The 15,628-nt window shown below is 53.6% G+C and overlaps 1 protein-coding gene across 3 annotated transcripts in view; it reads left to right on the top strand.

The window, feature by feature from the left end:
* Window positions 1–15,628, top strand: part of LOC144113230 (Krueppel-like factor 6) — a 225,989-nt gene that overhangs the window by 201,275 nt on the left and 9,086 nt on the right. The gene's annotated exons all lie outside the window — the stretch shown is intronic.

Raw genomic sequence — 15,628 nt, 5'->3', positions numbered from 1 at the left:
CGGGGAAAGCAGCAGCTGCGGACCCCGTGAGCGGCGAAGCCGTTCGCGGAAGTTGCAGCAAAAGAAAGAGCCTTCGTCCTGTCACCTGGCGCCGACAGCGGCGCGGCACTGTTGAGCGCCGCCTCCTTTGATGCTTGTTCCTTCTTCTCCTTGCTCACTCGCTCTTTCCGTGTGTGTCCCCCCGGCGCGTTTTCAGCGGCTAATAGCCTCGCTGCTGAAGCGCGGCCCGCTTCAATCGAACGGCAGGTTGCTTCCGGCAAGCAGATCACGCGAGCGCTTCCGTGAACTTCTCCCGAAGGCTTCTTCGAAATTCAACCAGAGAGGGAGGGAGTCTTTTCACGGAAACCAAAATTGGGAGAGGGTTAGCGGCGTGGAGCAGCCAATCGATGGCAGTACGCGACCGACGGCCGAACATAAGCTTCGCTGCGGAAACCCCGGCAATTGTAATTAGCATGCGGCGGGATCCGCCGGTTTTGCAAGTCCACCGAGCGTCCTGAATTCGACGGGCTGCCGCGCGGCGCGTCTGCCTTTTCGAGCAGAAAGGGCTTCGCTGCCGCGCCTCGGTGGCTTCGGTGTGGCACGTGCATGGAGCGACCCAACGGGCGCCGACGTGCTTCGGCGTGCACGGCGGTGTAATGCGGCCCCCAAGCCACCTCGGTTTCTTCTCTTGAGCCTTCTTCTGCTCTCTTTGTGCGTTTACTTTGGCACACGCGCTCTTGCTGACAGCAGCCAGGAAGGAAAAAAAAACATCAAGTCACGCATAAAATCCTCACCCGGTTTTAAGAGTCGTAAAGAAAATCGCGAGGAGAAGGCACTGTTAATGAGGACCGTGAACCGCTCAAGATTAATCGCCCCTGTCTGCAAGGCTGAATTTTGTGTTCTTGCTTGCGTCATCGCAGCGGGAAGGGAAGCTGTTTTGAACAGGGCGCAGGTTTGTTTCATTTTCGCTTTCCCTATATTTATTCGACGTAGCTATAGCTGTCTTCCTGCGACTCGTAAGAACGACGCTGACGTGTACGTTTGTTCGAGGATGAAAAATGCAGTTTGTGGGGAGAAGATGCGCGACACGGATCACACCCGAATTTCCTTCTGCCCGCAGAAGGAATCGGCGAGTTGCGCAGAAAGCTGCGCTTATCGGATACGGAGAAACTTCCCGGGCTTAAGGCTCCCTTGACGGCACAAAGGAGCAGCTTTTGGGACGTCTTGAAATAATAACGTCGAACCGTAAGCGGTGCCGAGTATCGCTGTGTCTCCTATCTGTTATGTTATTTTTTTTTCCCTGTCCCATGAAGCGTTTTTTTTTTTTTGGCTGAACCGAATACTGAGCAGAAAGGTGAAAAAGTGAAACGCGTTATTTTTCTTTTTGCGGTTGCGTTGCTTGGCGGTGGCTGCATCTGAAGAACAGGCAGAAAAAGCCGGTTCCTTGGGTTAGTCAACGCGTCAATTCTTTATCAGCTTCTTAGTTAACTTTGTTAGGCAGCCCGTCTGGCGAAAACGGAGTCGATCTTTGGCGAGAGACCCGTTGATTGCTTTGGGGATGAAAAGAAATGCTGTCGAGGAAGCAGCTCGAGCAATCTCCGTGCTCTGGCCGGCGCTCCGCTGCCGCTTTCCGACACCAGACTGAGCGCGGACGTGGTCTGCGTCGCCAATGCGGGGCTTGTTTACCTTTTTACGCGACGGCGTGTCGTCGGAGCCGTCTCTGGTGCTTTATTTATCGGACGCGCGCATCATTCATCGTCGGCGGTTCGTGCCGCTGTTTCGAGCGCTTGCTTGAAATTGGCTATTTCGAGTTCGAACATTGAACACCTGTTCACGCGCACACTCGGGAAGTCACTGTGGATGTCAACACAACATTCTTTCTATTAGTTTTGCACTGAGCAGAGGGCCGCCAGAAAAAGAAAAAAAAAGCGGGAAGGGCGGGGAAAAATAGATCGATGGCCCTGATATAGAGTGCTGTCAGTGTATATCTTCAGTGGCAGCACCTGAAATGGGCTAATTTAAGTACCGTCTCGCAAGTGGTGGTGGTGCTAATGTGCTGCACACGAGGTTGATGAAACAACTTCCTGTTGTAATTTGGGATCGTAGGTTGCGGGTGGTGGATTCGCGGGATTCGATAAAAACGCTGTGTTGCGAAGGAGCGTGGCATCATATGGCTTTATCCTCAAAAAAACTGCTCCACGGAAATACCACCACCACGTGCTCATTTGCTGCGTTCAACTCCCCTGCTTGAACTGGTTACCACACAAGAGCACCGTCCCCATCATTCTCGCGCTGTTCATGTGCCCTTTTGCGCGCGTGAGTGCTCCTCTGTCGCGGGGAGCGTGATACGATACTAGTGATACGCTCTTTCGGCGCATGTCTCTTGCGGCTCAGGTTCGCGCGGCTTTCTGGTCGGGTGCGGCACCGTTTTTCGAGAGGGTGGCCTGCATCCGGGAAGAATGGTTTGCGCGGGCGCGAGGGTGGGAGACCTGTGGCCGAAGACAGGCGGCCCGCGGGCGGAGGCGACATATCGGACACAGCAACTCTGCATACTTGGTTGCGGGGCAGTGGGTGACTGTCATTCGGTGGAAAGTATTAGGCACAAGTATTAGGCACCGCCTCTATTTCTTTTTTTGTGTGTGAAATCTGGGTTGTTTTTTTGCTTATCTCTCGCTTGTTCATATATGCTTCGGCTCGCTTCTGAAGTGTATGGGGCTGTCGAAGTCCTGGCCTTCATCGCCCAATTTTTCGTTTCAAGCTGCGCTTCTCGCCGGACACTTTAGCGTGTTCCGCGCATGCGTCCATTGCCTGGGACGTTGTATGTACGGTGTCAGCATATATATTACAGTCTTGCGTATCGCTCGTTTTCCGAGGCACTGTGGGATTACTCGGTGAGCGGCAACATGGAAAAGGATGAACGGCGGCCGTCCACCGTCGCACCCCGTAAGTGTAGTGCGTGTGCGATGCTGTCAGCTTCCGCCTTCCCCTGCCTCCTTTTTTTTTTTTGTTCGTGCTCTGCCATTTTGTTCTTTCGCGATGAACCGTGTGCGCGTGCAAGGCAGACTCCATCTGCGGACATGTCTGCCCCGGAAAAAAAAGACTAAAGTGCGCTAACGCGCCGTCGGTGCGCAATTATGTCGAGCGCACGTATTCATTTTTTCTAATAACGCCACCGCTATTACGAGCGGGCGGCCGCCAGGTCCGACAATTCCTGCGGGACAATTCATCATCGGGGGCCGTCTCTGCCGCTCGGCAGTACCGCATGTCGCCGCGGCGTACGCGAGTCTTTGGCCGTGTGCGCAGCAGGACAAACATGCCGTGGGGCTGCACACTGCAGAGAGGGGGGTACCCGAGAAAAGAAGGCAATCTGTCCGGGCACCGTGCAAGTGCGCGTTTGTTTCCGAGGCGAAAGCTGCGCGACAGCTGCCAGACTGGGCGAACCTGCCGCGGCGCCCTTTTTGCGTCGTTACGCGGCGGGTCAACGGATGGCTCGGGTGCGCGTTGAAACGCAGGGCCCCGTTCCGCGCCGCGCTCATTTGAAGGAAGGGACCGGCACTGCGGCTATCAGCATCGCGGTTGTAAGGGGTACTACAAAATGATCGTAACTTGTATGTTTTAATAAACGCCAGTGGCTTTGTGTTCTTCGCGGTAAGACTGGAACAGCATGCGAGTAAGTAGCGAAAGAGCGTTCGCGTCACTTTGCCACTTAATTAAAAAAAAAACGCATCGTGGAAGTCAAAAGCGAACAGGGTGGTACAACGTGCGAATGATGTGCTACGCTTGCACTGTCCTTCGCCTTACTGCTCTGAAAATAACTTGGCGCTATGCTGGAGGAAAGTCTTGTAAGTTGTTACTTCATACGTTCGATTCGCGTGTTTCCTCTTGTCACTTGAGAATATTGCAGGGATGTCCAGTGATGGGCAGAATAATTCGTGCGTCCCTTTCCTTTTCGACAATGCTCTCGACCCTTCCGGCAGTGACCGTTCATGGCGATGCACTGTCGCCGGCGCATTAGCGCTCCGCCGCACGGGGACTCCAGCAGCGCGCCCATATGTAGTCATCGCGGCCGAGGGGCCCGGCGAGAGAGTCGGCTGTGTCGCGGGCTTCTTGTCGAGGTGCCAGGTTACGCGGGCACCAAAGTCGCTGGGACGGAAGGAGGACAGGGCCCGCGTTCTTTGCCTTCGCGCCCCGCTTTGTTCTTGCTCTTGCCATCGGTGCGCCTCGTCACTCGGACAACAGCGCCAGAGTTTGCCCGCGCGCTGTCCTGCTCAGCTGCGCGGAGGGGCCCTGTACACACACTTGAGCAAACAGGCGAAAGATTGGTCGAGGGTCCTCCGAACCGGCCGGGTTTGGCGGCTCCATTCGGCACTGTGGGCTTGACCTGGCTCAGTCTGGCTTTCGTGCCGCGCTTCTTTTTTTCCCTTCTCTTTGTTTCTGTCGGGACAGGAACCATTTACTCTTCCGCCATTCAACGAACAACGTTCCTTCGAGTGCAAGAAGATCGGGCTCAACAAACGGGAAGAATAGTCGAGCTGTTTTTTTTTTTTTCTCTTCGCCCAACTGCCTGCACTCCGTCTGCACGTGCGCTGGCAGGAGCCAAGAGGAGCAGTGCGGACTCCGGAGTCCTATAGTTGTAGTCGACTGGTGTACGTGGCACTTACATGGCGCTTTTGCGGAGGCTATCCCAATAATCGGTTCCGGAGGCATTATGTAAGATTTAAAGTCCCTCTTTTAAAATGGAAGTGGCACCTAAAGCTGTGTTCTCAGTGTCATTGCGCCCTGACAATGGCCTCCTACAGAACATGTCTAGCAAGAGCCCACTGGGTATATTCACCATGCCCGAAGCTTTGACCTTTCGCAGTATTCGTGCTGTGATCGTGTCCCAGTAGAAATTTAGCGAAAGGTTAAAAGGTCACGTAACAATGGCTGCGACGAAGGCCACCTTGTAGCATGCATGAACTAGAAAGATTCAGGTTCGAGGTTGCCGGTGCGACGCGCTTGCTTTCCGTGGAACGCGCGTACGCGCTGTTTGTTCCGGCCAGCCGGGTTCCCGACTATAGTTAGTTGCCTGCTAGTTAATTACGCGGCTCTTTGCAGTATTTTTGACCACCGCTGTCGTGTAGGGTGGGGGAGCACGTACTCGACTTGGCCGCGTTCCTCCTCGCCACAGTTTAGCTCGCGCGGCTTGCGGCCGCCGTGGAGGCCACCGCTTTACTATTAGCGAAATTGGTTACTCTCGTTAACAGAGCGAAACCGCGCGCGTTTCCTGAGCGCGCGAGCCGCGTGTCGACCGTGGCCGTTATCGGGCGGGCCGCCGGTTCCCGCCCGGCCAGACAGCGTCTCGTGGCGCGCGCGACGTGCACTGGGTCGCGGCCGGAAGGTCGGCCGGTCCCGCGTCGCCGGGGCTCCGATAGGGACCTTCCTCGCGATCGATGCCCGACGGCGCCGGCCCGACGCCGGACCGCGCGCGCGCCGGCTGCCTTGACGGGCTCCCCATATTATCATTCCCGATGCCTCTTTTAAGGCACTCATTATCCCGGCTCCGCGGTCAATTTGGTCTCGCGCGCTCTGTTCGCCCGCGTGCGCCGCACCACGCAAGCGCTCGGCGCCTGCTCTCGCTTTCGGAGGGGAACTTTCCAAGTGAATTAAGCGCTTCGAATGGGGCACGCCTGCCGGTGTGCAGGAAAGAGGGCGCCGTTGGAAGGGGTATCACGTGACAGTTCTGAAGTGCGTAAAACGAATAGGAGCAAGTTACTATGCTCCTAAGTTTAGGTTGTAGTTTGTGATGATGACATGAGGCTCTGACGCGGCGATTAGAGATTATAAATACGTGGTTTTTCGATTAAAACAGACCGTTTTTAAGTCAGCGCGTGTCCGTGTTTCTTCTTTTTCTGGTCCTTCGTGTTAGTTGCGCTGTTTCGTACCTTAAGATGCAATACCAACTCGCCCACTTTGCTGTGTTGCTACAATTTACTATTGAAAGCTGGGCGAGTTGGTATACGTTTATTACGTCACGAGTCACAAGGTCACGTGACATTGTGACGTCGTCACAACTTGCCTACCATGGCAGGTGTGAACCTGCCCACCGTGTTGTAGCCACCTGCTCACTTTGACAGGTGTCAATTAAATTAATTCAGTTCATTTTCCACGTGCCAGTCGTGGCACTTTATTTACATCATGCGATTTCGCGTCCTGCGTTCATCAGAAAAGTAGCTGATTGATCAAGAGGGCGATGACGTCACCAGGTCACGAGACCGCGGCGCGAAAATTTAAAAAAAAAATGAGAAACGGGGGGGGGGGGGGGGAGCGCGCAGCGGGGAAAGCGCGAGACAAGCAGGTTGGATGAGGTTCTTGCTAACTCACTCAGCGCATGATTATGTGTGTGCAAACAGAGATACGATGGGAGTGACAACACTATGTATGTGGTGAAAAAACTGACACATAAGCATGTAGCAGGAGCGTTGCTTCTAATGCTGTCGCGTTCCACTTTTAATGTGACTTACGCGTCCGGATAATTTTTTTTCTTGCTTCTTGCTCCCGGTTGTGACAAAAATTTTACCCGAGCTGTACCTAGGCGTGGGAATGCTTCCCGCCAGGCAACCACGCACAAAAGTGTAATGCTGGTCAGAAATCACTTTCGCAGTGTCCCAAAGGACCAACGTCACCAACTAGCTCAACTTATCTCGTCAAATCACATTCTGTCGCGTACACTATTGTGAAAATACGTCGGGCGTGGGCAGTGTCCAGTAGCGTCTCTGTCAGCCTCTCGCAGCACTTTTCGTAGCTTGAGTCCACTGTCATTTGAAGTGTGCTAGAATGCTAGTCTGTCCACGCTAATATTATAGAGCCTTGGTCCTTCCTTTTCTTCTAGGCGGTCGAAATTTCCGGAGCCCTTCACTGCGGCGTCCCTCATAGCCTGAGTCGCTTTGGGACGTTAAACCCCCCTAAAACCAAACCAAACCTTCCTTTTCTGACAGGAGACAGAACACGGCGTTCGCAGAAAGTCTATACCGCGGCTGCTTGTCAGTTTTCACTCGTGTTCGCTTAAAATGAACTCTGTGTAAAGGGATACGCGCCCTGGCAGCCTTGCGTGTCGCCACGCTGTTTGGCGAGCATTTGAGCGGTCGCAGGTGCCTCGTTTCTCTCTCTCTCTCCCCCCCCCCCCCCCCCCCCCCCCCCACGCTGCTCGATAGATCGATGGTTGTCGGCCACCTGCGGGCTGGCGACACAACACGGACGACTGTGCGTGTGTGCTTGCAAAATTCGGCGGGTGGACGGGTGAGTGGTGGTGAGTGTGCGCAGCCCAGCAGCGGCGATCAGTATGGATACTTTGATCCCGGCGTTCGTGTGTTGCGTGTGTTGCGGTCACCGTAGTTTGATGAGAGTCCGGTTCCGCGTTTTCTCTCGCATGCCCGGTGAAATCGTTGCCGAGGACGGAACATTCATCACGTCCCAACGCAGCTGAAGGCCGCATAATGTAGCCGGGCGAACATTTTGTCCGCATCTTTACACTTTCTTTTCTTTTTTTTTTCGTTGTGTAGTCTTACCTTTCAGGGGCCGCGGATACGTATCGTGAAAACGTACTGTTGTGCAATGTCGCGAATTTCTTTTTGTCTAGTTCATGCTATCAGAGGAGACGTTTTCCTTTCAATATATCGTGGCATTCCGCAGTAAAGCCGTTGCATGCAGCATCGTATTGCGGTGAGAGTGTTGGGTTGAGCACAGTGGGTGACCACTTTGACTGTATAGTCTGAGAACACAGTTTTGGAGCGCACGAAGCGATGGTCATAAATAGTAAAACCATGAAAGAAAAATCTCCATGTTACACACTTTTGTACTAGCCAGTTGATGATTGTGATACATCTGCCTGCGAATGCAGTTAACCTTACTTGCTACTCCATTTCTAAACTATTCTTCTTTAGTAATGTTGGCATAAAATGAAAATGTCGGATGAGATATGAACTTTAGTTCTGAGCATTTGTAGTTTCCGGATTGAAAAAGGGTAAAACAAATATATTGATTTTATTGGGAATCAAAATTTGTTGGAAAATAAAATTAACTTACTAGCCGCCGCGGTGGCTCAGTGGTTATGGCGCTCGGCTGCAGACCTGAAAGACGCGGGTTCGATCGCGGCCGCGGCGGTCGAATTTCGATGGAGGCGAAATTCTAGAAGCCCGTGTACTGTGCGATGCCAGTGCACGTTAAAGAACCACAGGTGGTCGAAATTTCCGGAGCCCTTCACTATGGCGTCCCTCATAGCCCGAGTCGCTTTGGGACGTTAAATCCCCATTAACTAAACATAAACAAAAATTATCATAGTGAACTAAGAGAGAGAGAGGGGGGTTTATTGATACGAAAAGGCAGAGAGGTTGGCCTGAAAAATAAATATCTGGCCTGCTACTCTGCTCTGGGGGACTGGAAGACGAGATAAAAGGTCACGATGGGGGACGATGATGATGGGAGGAGGCAGATGAAAAACTGCTTAAAAAAAAAAAACAAGGCACACTTTCTGACATTATATTTACACATAGTGAACTAAGTTTCCGAATGGCCGCTTGCGCACACTTCTTTAGACGTGGCAAGTTTATATCAGATGCCGGAATCATTCAATTAGCTGTCTGTTTAGCAGTAAGCCATCTGAGATGTTTGGTTCTTTCAATGCGCAGATTAGCTTCATTTCCTGAGTTATTTCTCAGCATACCACCGACACTTGCGCCAGTCCCTCGAGCAATGCTTCGGGGAGCGTGACTGGCGCTGCTAACGGGTTTCGTTGTTATTTTCTTTTGCGCTCTAGCAAGGAAGTAAGGGGCGCTAATGGCACTTTCTGCACCGCGCAGTTGTTTGCCAAAGGTAGATAGCCGAAGGGGTTTGCTTCTAAGCCGCGTGGTAGGGTTCTTGCAGCCCCTGTGGAAGTCCGCGCTTTCGGAAGGGTGCGGACGAGAGTTCTTTTCCCCTTCAAGAGGTTCGGAACGGTGGCGGCGCTAAACGAGCCGCGCAGCGCATGGCCCAGAAGCAAATCCCTTGGACCGCGTACTTTTGACAAAGGCCGTACATGATGCACCGGATGTAGTATGGGCTAATGAGTACCATGTTATTCTTTGTTGCAGATGTAGGCATTGGTAGCACCTGCTTGCAGCCATTCGTTTTTTTCTTCTCTCCCCATATATACCTCCTCCGCTGTCGTCGTGAGTCGAGCGTCGACGCACTTTCTGTTTGCACTTCTCCCAGGCAGCGCCGCGGCAACGCAGCAGCGTGGAGTCCCCGGCCACAAACGCCGCCTCATGCGCTCGGCTGTTCGCCACGAGGGCGCTTATTGCAAAGTGCGAGGGCGCCACCGGTTAAGTGCGTCCGTGTGCTAATGCCATTCCCGGCATTTCGCACGCAGCGCCGCGTGGCGGAGTTCCTCACCTCTTGGTCGTAAGGCACAGCCGTTGACTTCTCGCGCGGGGCACTTATGAACAGGTCGCTTTTTATTAGCCGCGACCCACGCGGCGCGGAACAAAGCGTTGAAGGGCAGCAGCAGCAGCGGGGAACTGCCGTAGATCCGCGCATAGGGCGCGTGGAAGCGTGCCCGGCCAAACTGCGGCGACCCCGCGTCCGTCCACGCACCGGCGGGCGCTGGGCAAGTCGTCCCTTAGCGCATTTCCGCTGATTACACACGCATCATTAACCCTAACGCATCATAACGCCCTCACGACGCGGCGCGTCGCGGCAGGTCGTTCGGGGCGCGTCACGTGACCGTGAGGTGCGGTCCAATCGGGACGATTTCCCGCGTCGTCGCGTCTGTCCCCAGGGCGGTGGAGTAGAAGGAATAAAAAGTGAAGGGAAAAAATGGGAGGGGGGTATGGAAACGATCCCTTCGCTCGTAATGGCGCTGAAGGGCAGTTAGAGCCGGTTTTAATTGCGTCGGTGGCGTGATTGCCGGCTGAAAAACAATTTTCGCAGCGTCATCTCCAATTAATGGCCGGTGATGCGAGCGCAGTATGAAAAGGAACGGCTGACGCCGGGGTTAAAAGCTCCGGTAGACGGACGCGCCATTAGCGGCGGCGCCTTCCTTTCGCCGCGGCACAGCCACCAACCAAAGCGCACGGCGGCTCGAGAGCGGAGTGCCGTGCTTAATGCTCGTTTGCAGTCCTGCAAAACCGCCGCCTAACTGCTCCGAGCGGGATTTCCTCCGGGACACCACCACCGGAGGAGTAGGCGAGAAAATTGTGCACCATTTTTAAGGGCGTCCGCGCAAAGCGATTGCCTGCCGGCAAATAATTTTGCTGACCCCCCCCCACTTCTGCTGCTGTCTTCTCTCAGCTGGGTGAACGACTGCTCGGCCAAGTCTGTCAGGGCGGTGCACGCGCGGAATATTTGCGGTCACAGGCTACCTCCCGGCTTCCCCTGGGATTAGGAGGAATCGAGGCTGTCTTGGCCTTCCTGTCGTTTTTTTTTTTCTTGTTTCCCTGATCACATCCTGCCCCGCTCATTTTCTTCGGGGCCCCTGCGCTGCTGGTTTTCCTGTCTTGCTTCCCCCCACTTGAATTCTTTCTTTTACCCGGCTTCGCTGCCATAGTGGAACTCGTAATTAGTTTTCCTCTTCCAAGTCGTGGAACTTGGTGGCGCAAAGTTAGAGCCGCATCCCATTTGAAGCACGTAGATTACCCCAGTGTGTCGACAACTTCGCTCGACTAATTTTAGCTCAGTCCGCGGCAGCCCAAGTAGAACGTGCGGCTCTGTTTATGTCGGTGGCTGTGCAGTCCGCGCTTACTTGTTTGCTAACACGCAAACGCATAAAAAAAAGGATGAAGTACATTAGAATAAGCGCCACGTAGGGCATAATAGTTAATGGCTGGCGCAGAATGTTAATCTATTGTTCTCTTGATTCATTTCTAGATACCTAATTATTTTTCTTCTTGTAGTCTTTTGATCGAGTGCTTCTTGTTTTCAGGCGTAATGTTCCGCCTATCCATTCTTTTTTTTTTCTTTTCCGATCGTCAGGTTTGTGGGAAAATCTTTGCTGGCGAACGTATATCTGATTTGTTTCCCTTGTTGCTAGCTTGTGCGTTGTTAACTTCACGACGTCGTAGTTATCTGTGGAGCAGGGAGCGCAATCGCGCAGAGCACGTGTACTGGATTTGTTCAGCTATTCTTTTCCGCGCTCGTCGGAGTGTTTTCTTTCTTTTTTTTTTTGCGAAGAGCTTTCGTTGAAGCTAATAAAAAACAATCTCATTACAACGCGAGACGGAGAGGCCGCCGCAACGGCCGCTCTCTCGAGGTGGAAGCCGCCAGCGCGGAACCTTATATACTACTATATCCGCGCATATTGGGCGCGTCACGCACGCACGTTTCATCATGGCCGCTGCGTTTCCAAATGACGGCCGACAACTCGGCACCCGTTCGTTTATGGGCACCATTCTACATGCGCCGCTGAGGCTACTGTGGCCTACCTTAATGGTTGCCATGGCAACAGACATGCATTCCCCGGGAGGCGCCGTCGAGGCGACTCGGGCCTAATTCTCGGCACGGGAAGGGGGGGGGGGGGGGGCGGCATTACGGGTCCCAAATGCCCCGTTCACGTCGTTACACTTGAGCCCCGTAATTCCTCAGGTTGGAGCCCGCGGGGGCTGATCCCTTGTTTCCCGCACTGGAGCGCCACTGGCCCGGCGTCGGGGCGGCCATTTGGCGCCCTCCAACCAGAGCGTGCGGCCTTCTTGTTGCCCAATTGATGGGCCCACTTGATGGCCCCTGTTAGCGTCTGCATGGACCCCGTGACGCCGCGAGGTCGTAAAGATATGCTTATAGGCGACTCGATCGATGCCGAGGGAAATGTCGCGGCAGTGAGCTCGCGCGTGCCTGCTGCTGTCTACACTGTGCAACGTTTTGAGCACTCGGATAGGGGGATTTGTCCGTTCGTCTTCGGAGAAGGCCGGCCGCGGCGCCGACTGTTCTTGTCCCGGTCGCTGCCGGATGGCTTCGATCGCGCAGGGGCTTGGAGGGACTAGAGCGAGAGTGCTCCTTTGATGATTCGTTAGGGCGTGTGGGACGTCGCGCGTAGATCTCCGGTCTTGACCGCCGCGAGGGACCACTGATGGTCACCCACTAAATGTTTGCTCCGCTGACCACTTGAGCACTACAATCAGCGCGCGCGCCGTCTGGAGGCACTCTGCGTGGACAGAGTGCGAGTGCAACTGCGGGGACCGCGGACGTGAAGACGGACCAGCGCAAAAAGTGGTCCGGTCGATTAACCCGGCTGGTTTGTTTGGGGAAACTTCTGGCAGCGTTGAGCAGGCGGTCGTGCCGTGCATGCGTCTGCGGGGAGAAGGGGGCGCCGCCGTCTCGGGACCGGCTTTATTGCCCGGGCGCCATGCAAAGGGACCGCGCGCACGCAAGCAGCGCGAGCTGGTACGACGCTCGCCACGCAGTGTAGACCAACTGCCGCCGCCGCCGTTCCCGCGGCCTCTCCTGGCAGTAAAGCTGATTACCACCGCATCACTCTCCTCGGATGGGGCTATTGATCGCTCTAATTTGGCTGCATGCTCCAACTGTGGACACTGCGCAAACGATAAGTCTCCCGCCGACGACGGCTCGCGCGCCCAGCCTCGGCTTGCGCCACGGCGTAAGCGCTCCATTTAGTATTTATTCACTGCGGCGATAAGTGGGACACGAGTGGCTTAGCAGTGGTTCACCAGTAAATGCGCTTTGCAAGAGTCAGTCGGTGACTGTAGTCGCGGCAGAGAAATGTTTACTCCAGCGTCCGCGAGTAAAAATATTTCGGGGTTACGTAAAGACGAGGCACCGATTCTTTCTTAGAAAGGAAAGATTAAGTTCTTTTTTTTGCCCGAACGGACAAAAAATAAGTAAAACTGAAGCCTATACGTTCAGCAAAAGAGGAACAGTTCACAGCGAGGTTAAAACAATACTTTAATCTCGAAAGTGCTCCAAAGCGCGGTTAAGGCCGGTTTAAAGGTTGTTAATTTCCTATTTAGTATTTCCGGGCGAGTGTAGAGAGCGGATAGGAGGAAGGGGACGGGGGTACGTAATTACGGGCGTCACCAAAGGTACTCGATTCGTGTTTTTCGCTCCATAGACGACACGGCCGCAAATGTATTCCCCGCGTGTAATCTGTGCTTGCGAGCATTTCTAAATCGATTCCCTTCACGTCTTTCTCCGCCGCTCAAGAACGGCAGGCCGGGCTAATGAAATGGAGCCGTGCGAACTTTGGGGAGCGTGCTGAATTCAATTTTCGTGCGGGCCATATGCGCTGCTGTCTACTTTTGTTTTGCGGTACGTGCAGCGAGTCAGCGGACGAGGTAATTTCCGGTCAATATCTTGTAAATATTCCCCGTCGATGCGTGACGCTCCCCTGTTAGAAGGACAAAGACAGCAGTTGGAAAGGAAACGCAAATCCATAGGTTATTGTTCCGGAAGTGCTAACATGTCAGGTATCCGAAAAGCAGGATCGTTCAGTGAAGTGAGGAACGACAGAAAAGTGTGCTGTCGAAGCCCAGATTTTGGGCTCTAAACGTAGTGAGAGTAGCGTCTCCGCGCATGCGCCGTGCACACCTCGGCGGCTGCCCAAGTGGATGGGAAACGAGCGGTCTCCGCTTGCTGTCGCCTTGCTATTCAAAGGGCTGATGCCTGTTATTGTCTCCACTTCCTGCTTGCTCGTACCGCTCGTGACTGTCATCCGGCGATTCACCCGGTATTTGCGGTGCACTCATTGTCCCTAATTTTTGGAAGGTGTTTAGAAAATTCATATGGGGGCAGGTGCCTATTTGAGTAGATTTCAGAAGAAAGGAAAAACATGTCCGCAGCAAACGAACCCGTAAGCAACTACGAGGTATTTTTATTCGTTTTAAAACCATTCAGCACAATGTGCTTGCAAGCTGCGTGCCCTTCAGTGTCCTTCGCAAAGTACAGATTGCACGGTAAATGTATCTTACCGCGGGTTCCCATTGGACTAACAGATGTAACACTTAAAGGAAACGCTCTTTAAAACGGGAGATCTCCTCCTACCTTCTGTCTGGCGCGTGCAGAAACATTTTTCGCTTAACACCGCTTCCATTACTTCTGGCTTGTGAGCAGGAACAGCACGATCTATGGCTGTGCTAGTAGGTGGAGCGGCTTCTTGTGGGCGCAGTAAGTGGCGAGCATCGACTCACGTGACGTCAGGCACCCAGAGCGGCGCCACCTGGGATCGATGAGCTGCTGTGCTTGTTGCCATTGATTGCGGCGATTGTTCGGAAGAATACAGGCGAACAACTCGCGACTCGCATTGTACTCGCGCCTTATCGTCGTCATGGCTACCGGCGCGGTTTATTCTATCCCGGTCATCAGCTTGCTTGGAGGTGAGAGCCGGTCACCCTGCGCTGTATACGGGAGTGGACGTTCTTTCTCGGGACTGGCTGGGGACCAATGACTATTTGACTTTCCTGTCTTGTTTTTTTTTAGTTTATTCTGTTTGCAACCAAGGCTGTAATGTTCTCCCCTGATTGGAATGATTCAGAAGTGCTTTAGCATATTGCCAAGAATCAGATTTTTGTTTTGAAGTAATGATTAAAGGTAGTTGCAGTTGATATTGTTGTTGACTGAAAAGGAGAGGACAGGCCTTCTCATAGTTCACTTTTTATGAACTTTGCGCACGCGTGCCGCACACTCACTCACTCACTCACTCACTCACTCACTCACTCACTCACTCACTCACTCACTCACTCACTCACTCACTCACTCACTCACTCACTCACTCACTCACTCACTCACTCACTCACTCACTCACTCACTCACGCACGCGGACTCCCTCTTCCTCTGCGAGAAAGCAAGACTGAATCAAAGTCAATTGACTTATAGTATTCAATTCTTGGACGTGAGCGGCTTACGGAAAAGCTAAGTTTGTTGACGTGTACTTGGCGCTAGCGTAGCCTTTACGAACAAAGTGCGATAGTTGCAGACGATCAGTTTTATTCTTCAAAAAAAAAGAAACCTGCCATCGCACTCGGGAGCGCTTTGCAGAAGCACGTAGTTGTCTTCGTTAACAAATTGCAAGCGCTACAAGATTCGAGCAGTAATCGTCGCAGTCACGTTACAGAGCAACAAACTGCCCGTGATGCGCGGACCTCCATCACAGGCCGCACCTGGAACTTCCGCGAATCGGCTGCATATTGATCAGAACGCAGCCCTCTGGAGAACACGTGTCGGCCCGCGTTGGCGTGCTCGGCGTTGCTTGCGCCCCATCAGCCTCGGCTTGCTCGAACCCCCGCTGCTCCTCTTCGGCGGTGACTCGGCGTCGCGTGGGCGCTTCGAGAGCGGCTTGCAAGATTTACGAGGCGGCGCTTTTCGTCGGGCAAGCTTAACCTGGGTGGTCGCTCGGAGATCTTGCGGGGTTGCTTAAGCGGCCTAAGTTTTGCGCCTGCCGTTAACCACACATGGCGAGCCTCTAGTATGGACGACCGTGTGTGTGTGTGTGTGTGTGTGTGGGGGGGGGGGCACTTGTATCGCTTTTCTGAGTCGCGGTTCCTTCGGATTCTACGTACTGTTTCACTCCTTTGGTACTACTTTTGTTTGCTCACCATAGTAGAACAGGTCGTACTGAGTTCGTCGTCGGTTTAACGAAGAGCGGCGCATTTTTGTCCGCGTCGAAGGTGTCGCCGTTAGCTGTAGCAGC

The sequence above is a fragment of the Amblyomma americanum genome, chromosome 1 (genome assembly GCF_052857255.1).
Source record: "Amblyomma americanum isolate KBUSLIRL-KWMA chromosome 1, ASM5285725v1, whole genome shotgun sequence".
NCBI classification, from domain to species: domain Eukaryota; kingdom Metazoa; phylum Arthropoda; class Arachnida; order Ixodida; family Ixodidae; genus Amblyomma; species Amblyomma americanum.
The sequence above is the reverse complement of the archived record's forward strand: the minus strand, read 5'-3'. Positions and strand labels throughout refer to the sequence as shown.